The 6,537-nt window shown below is 39.8% G+C and overlaps 1 non-coding gene across 1 annotated transcript; it reads left to right on the top strand.

Annotated features, from left to right (window-relative positions):
- The first annotated feature begins 5,230 nt into the window (after positions 1-5,230).
- LOC145141676 (small nucleolar RNA R71) lies at positions 5,231-5,337 on the top strand. The gene has a single exon (XR_013722870.1). It is a non-coding gene; the product is annotated as a small nucleolar RNA R71 (small nucleolar RNA).
- The last annotated feature ends 1,200 nt before the right edge of the window (positions 5,338-6,537 follow it).

Raw genomic sequence — 6,537 nt, 5'->3', positions numbered from 1 at the left:
CCTCAGAGGACCCACGCTCCTTCCGGAGCTACATACCTTCCCTTTCCAGGAAGTCTACTCAACAACCCTTATCGCACCTATAAGTGCCACAGAGCTAAACTCCACTCTACACTATCCATGTAGAGCAACCGTTATTCTCTAACTCCCATATACTCTGAATCCGATCACATCACTAACAAGGCCCTGAGGCTGCTAAATGGAAAGAGGCCATTGGCAGTGAGATACAGTCCATGTATGACAATCAAGTTTGGAACTTGGTTGACAATGTACCAGGTCGTAAGACATTCGAGTGCAAATGGATCTTCAAGAAGATGAACAACATGGATGGCAATGTACACACTTATAAGGCGCGACTGGTTGCAAAGGGCTTTTCTCAAACTCCGGGAGTTGATTATGATTAGACCTTTTCACCAGTAGCAAAGATTAAGTCTATTAGGGTTAAGTTAGCCATTGCTGCATTTCATGACTATGAAATTTGGAAAATGGATGTCAAAACCGCTTTCCTTAATGGGAAGTTGGCTGAGGATGTTTACATGAGTCAGCCAGAGGGTTTTGTCAGTACAGAGCACCCGAATAGAGTGTGTAAGCTTAAGAAATCCATTTATGGATTGAAACAAGCTCCTCGCAGATGGAATCTTTGTTTCGATGATAAATTCAAAGAGTTTGGCTTCTCGAGAAGTGAAGATGAATCCTGTGTATATGTCAGAGCTAGTGGGAGTATAGTTAGCTTCTTGGTGTTGTATGTAGATGACATACTGCTCATAGGAAATGACATCCCAACCTTGCAGGAGGTGAAGTCCTGGCTTGGGAAGTGTTTATATATGAAGGACCTTGGAGAGGCTGCCTATATCCTAGGGATAAGGATATTAAGAGACAAGAGTAAAAGACTAATTGGACTTAGTCAGAGTACCTACTTGGATAAGGTGTTGAAAAGGTTCAACATGCAGAATTCTAAGAAAGGAGAATTAGCGATCCAAAGCAATGCCAAACTGAGCAAGGCTCAGATCCCAAGTACAGAGGCTGAGATAGCTGAGATGAGTCGATTACCATATGCTTCCGCTGTTGGCTCGATCATGTATGCTATGACTTGTACACGCCCTGATGTGGCCTTCGCTTTGAGCATTGTCAGCAGATATCAAGGGAACCCTGGCAAGGCTCACTGGACTGCGGTAAAGAATATTCTCAAGTACCTGCGGAGGACTAAGGATTGGATTCTTACCCTTGGTGGAAGTGATGACTTGAGAGTAGTAGGGTATAGTTATGCTAGCTTTAAGACTGATAGGGATAACTTCCGCTCTCAGTCGGTCTGGGTCTTTACTCTAAATGGAGGGGCAATCACTTGGAAGAGTTCCAAGCAGGAGACGGTAGTTGATTCAACTTGTGAATCAGAGTACATATCAGCGAGTGAAGCGGCAAAGGACGCGATGTGGTTGAAGAACTTCATCGGAGACCTTGGAGTTGTACCATCTATTAAGGAGCCTATGGAGATTTTCTGTGACAGCAATAGTACGGTTGCCTTAGCCAAGGAACCGAGAGATCATGGCAGATCCAAACACATTGATAGAAAATATCACTTCATAAGACATAAGATAGAAGAAGGACTCCTCGTGGCAAAGAGGGTATCATCAGAAGAGAATCTTGCAGATCCCCTGGTGTGTGTGAAATGCACTGGTTTTAATCCTACTTTTGAGTTATAAATTAAGCACACAAAGGCAGTGAACCTGTCTTTTAGTGGTATAGTTGGGTAAGTAGAGTGTCGAACTCAGGGAACAGTAAATTAAAACTAAAGACTAATTTTATCTAAATTAAATAGTAAATATGGGTTTTCTCTAGTTTTACAAGACTAGAAACTTACTAATACTACTTAGGCTAAGAACTAGAAAAACAAAGATTTAACTGAATTTAATAATAAAAGGGACTTCTGTTTAGTTCAACTCAATTGATCCTATGGTTGATATTATGGTAATAGTGCAATGGATTAATTCTTCTATTGGCTACCGATTCAAGTGATTAGCCTTGCGTTCGCTACGATAATCCTTAGAAAACAAACTAACTCAAACAGTGATCAGTTGTCTAATTTAATTTAATTCACTAGATTATTTATTCGGGTTAATTTAGACTTGTAATAGCTAACTAAATTGGTCCTTTAGTTAACCTCTTGCTGATGGTCATCAAACAAGCTCACACATGAATTTACCTAATTTTTCTTATTAATTCTAGTTTCACGTTCGTTAGTCCTAGACATATGATAAAGTGGTCACATAAACATATGGGGTTGATAATTAAAAGATGTTCATACTATTTAATTATCTTCCTATTAACAGAAAATTAGTTATCATTCACACACAAGGTTCTTTAACAAGCTAAAATTAACAAGATCACCAATATTTAATTAATCCTACCATTAATCAAACCATAATATCAATTTTGTATCCCCAAACAGAAGTTTAAGAGTTTTAGCTCATGATTGAGGTAATTAACAGCAATAAAACGAATTCTGATTGTCTAACCATAATTGAGAAACAATAGATTAAGTATAATGATGAGAATGTGCCTCAAATCTTCTTCGGAATTGGATTCTAGGTTGTATCTTCGTTCTCTAGGGTTCTTCTGGCTCTTCAATCGCAGCTTGCTTCTCCCCAAAGGTTCCAGAAGTCCCTCAATCGGATTAAGACCCGCTATTTATAATTATCACAAAACAGGGGCTACTCGGCGAGTAGGTCGTGGACTCGCCGAGTACTAGTGTGAAATCCGTGTTCGGTAAGGAATCTTGACTTTTCTTTCGGGAACATTCTAATGAACTCGCCGAGTACATGCGTGGACTCGCCGAGTAGGTGTGTAGTTTTCCCTTTTCTTCATTCTTTGGTCTCTAATTGCTTCTCCTTTTTTCCTTTCTGCTTCCAAGCATGTCTTTTGGACTGAAAACACAATATAAGCATTATTAAGTACCTTTTGTCCATATTATGCATATAATTAGCCAAAAATGAATAGAAATATATGTTAAACATATGATTAATTATGCACATATCAAAATACCCCACACTTGACTTTTGCTTGCCCCAAGCAAAACTGAATTTTAACACATTAGAGTCACATAGGACAACTCCAGTCAAACCCAGCCATTATACCAAGACCGCAACGCGCACATTTATGTCTAAAATTTTCCTAATAACCCCCCATACTCTAAATACTCACAATCCTCATAAACATTCGCCCACTCACCCCGAACTATGCTCATTTTATGCATCCCTCCGAATCCATCCTCAGAAAACCTCTTAACCTCAAGGTGTTTTTGGTTGAGTAACCCAAGCATACATAATCTAGATAATTACAATGTATGATACCACATTGGAGCTCTTTGGAATTCTTCATTTCTTTGGCATTTGATCTTTGATCTCTTTGAATTCACCACTTTGTTGTTTGGTTTTTGGTATCTTCAACTTTTTGAATTTCTTGGAATTTTTGATCTTCTAATTTCATATTTGACTTTGATGCTCCAAGAATTCTTCAAACTTTTCTTTTGTAATTCTCTCTTTTTTTTTCATGTAACTCACTTTTTTTTCACTCGGTACCTACATGCTTAAGCAGGGGCGCTCAACTTCAACCTTTATTGATTAATAATAACAATTTTCCTGGATACATTTCAAGTACACGATGCTAAACATATTGCATCCTTCGGGCTAAGCGAGGCTGTGTTTTTGTCCCATGATTTCACTAGAATAAGGGGGCCACAAATGCACTATAACGTATATAGGCTCAACTAAACATTTGGGTCTTCATACAATCATCCACACAATTCTAACATGGAATCCTAATTACTTTTTACCAAAATTTTCTAAATTAAATCCTAAGTAACATTTTTGGTATGCAATAGTGCAAATTTTTTTTTTTTAAAAATAGACCTAAATTATGATATTAGGATTCTAAATTTGCTAAGGTTCAACCAACCCCCTACCCCACACTTATTTCATGCAATGTCCCCATTGCATGCTATGCATGATAAAGAAAAATACTAAAGTATAGAGGGAATTGGAACAAACACCCTGGGATAGCAGTGGCGAGGCTGATCATCTTCAATTTAGCTCCATCTTTGAATGACTTTAATCATGGGAACAGCTCATCCATGTCTTGGGTGTCATGTCGCGTGTGGTAGACTTGCAAATGACTCAAATATGTAGGATACAGCTCCTAGAAACCTCCAGCAATGATCCTCTATGAAAGAGTTGGATAAAACTGCAATGAACGTGCCCAAAACAACTCTGGAATCCGAAAAATGATGATGGACTCGGCGAGTAAGTCGTGTACTCGGCGAGTATGTTGCTAACTTGCAGAGAAGTCGTGTAATTGTCCATGCACTCGCCGAGTAGGATATGTGCACTCGGCGAGTAGGCGCTGAGTTTTCCTTTCGACGGAAGTGCTGGATTGGGGTAATTCAGTGACTCTTTTTCTAATTACTTCAGTAATAAAGCACTCTACACTCCCAACTCTAACGGACTCGAACTTAATGGAAAAGACTTCGCACTCCCAATTGAACATTCCTTACTTGAACCTTGACCCATAAGACTTCTAAATGCATCCTAACCTTCCAATCCTGAAAAAAAATGCAGACAAAAGTGAAAGCAACCAAAAGTCCTAACAAGAAATAAAATCATCCAAGTTTAACAAGTTGCCCAAATCAAACATCACGAAAATAAATTAAAAACACAAAAGAAACATTCTTCATTCTTCATCATCCATGTCGGCTCCTCCAGCTCCACTTCCTTTTTGCTTGAACTTCTCCTCCTTAGCCTTCTTGTACTCGTCATAAGGGAGCCACTCTTTCTTTGGTCTATGCCAATCTTCATCATATCGGTCCCCACTTGAGTAACAAACTTGCACCTTTTTGTTGCCATTCTCATCCAAGGCGCAGTCTCTAGTAAGGTGAGGCCCATTGTAATTTTCGCAACCCACCCGAATAGCATGTATCGTTTGGTCCATTTTATCCATCCTCCTATCCATGGTTTTTAGCATAGCCATAACTGCTGACAAGTCTTCTGAAGCTGCATAAGCGGCCCCCCTCGTCACATCATTTCTTGGATTGTGGTATTCTCTAGAATGCTTAGAGAATTCTTCAATTAGTTGATTTATCACTGGGGGTGCCTTCTTCGTGAGTGGACCTTGCGAGTCAAGTAATTGCCTAGTGGTAACATTTACTCTATCATAGAAGATGGAGACTTCTTGTTGACTATTAAGGTCATGATGTGGGCAGTTCCTTAGCAGGCTCTTGTACCTCTCCCAAGCTTCATATAGTGATTCTCCAGCTTGTTGTTCAAAGTTAGCTATGGCTTTCTTTAGCTTGGATATCTTGGATGGCGGGCAGAATTGATCAATGAACTCTTCTTTCATTTGGGCCCATGTAGTGATAGATCCTGGGGGCAATGACTTGAGCCAATCCTTGGCAGCACCCTTCAAAGTAATCGGAAGCATGCGAAGTAGCTGAGTTTCCCGAGGCACATTTGGAACATTAAAATAATCAGCTACATCATTGACTTCGTCCAAGTGTTTGTAAGCGTCTTCGTGGTCTTTGCCTGTGAAGGGGATCTCCTTAAGTAGAGCCAGGATGTGACCTTTGAGCTCAAAAGTAGCAGTAACGGGAATTGCGGGTTGCACAAGTCCCGGTCCGGTATCATCGCGTATCCTCTTCTTCCATTCCCCCATGGGGACTTTATCAATGTTAGCCATGAGAATAGCTAATTCGTCGTCGGAATCGGAAACGTGACCGAATGTAGGGTCTTCTTCTTCCTCGGTCTCGTACTCAGCGTCTTCTTTTATTGGGTCTTCGATTGTCAAAGAGGCGTTGGATGCTCCTGATTTGCTGCTCTTCTTCTTGCTGAAAACGGACTTTAGGTTCTTTAATGGCGAATTCCTTGAAGAAGCGGATTCTCCAACGGATTTTCCTTTGTTCTTCCTTAGGGCGGATTCCGAGTCGTCTAGAGGAGGGATCAAAGGTGTATCAGATCCTCGGGTCATGAAACAACTGCAAATAAAACAAGAAAAATGCGTAAAAAGAACAAAAAAATAAAATAAAAGCTAAAACTGTGAACAGTGATGGACTCGCCGAGTTTCGTCGAGTGCACTCGGCGAGTTCAAGGTAAAAACAGAAAAAATTTCTACTTCATTTATTAAAACAGAGATTGATCAAAACCTATACTAACTACTAAATTACCTAAGAATTAACTTTGTGTAAGATAAATCCCACACAAAGGATCGATAAAAATAGAAATTAGTGCAAATGGATCTTCAAGAAGATGAACAACATGGATGGCAATGTACACACTTATAAGGCGCGACTGGTTGCAAAGGGCTTTTCTCAAACTCCGGGAGTTGATTATGATTAGACCTTTTCACCAGTAGCAAAGATTAAGTCTATTAGGGTTAAGTTAGCCATTGCTGCATTTCATGACTATGAAATTTGGAAAATGGATGTCAAAACCGCTTTCCTTAATGGGAAGTTGGCTGAGGATGTTTACATGAGTCAGCCAGAGGGTTTTGTCAGTA

The sequence above is a fragment of the Lactuca virosa genome, chromosome 9 (genome assembly GCF_052849685.1).
Source record: "Lactuca virosa cultivar CGN04683 chromosome 9, Lactuca_virosa_CGN04683_v6, whole genome shotgun sequence".
In the NCBI taxonomy this organism is placed as follows: domain Eukaryota; kingdom Viridiplantae; phylum Streptophyta; class Magnoliopsida; order Asterales; family Asteraceae; genus Lactuca; species Lactuca virosa.
Note: the sequence above shows the minus strand (reverse complement) of the source record. Positions and strands in the feature narration are given on the sequence as shown.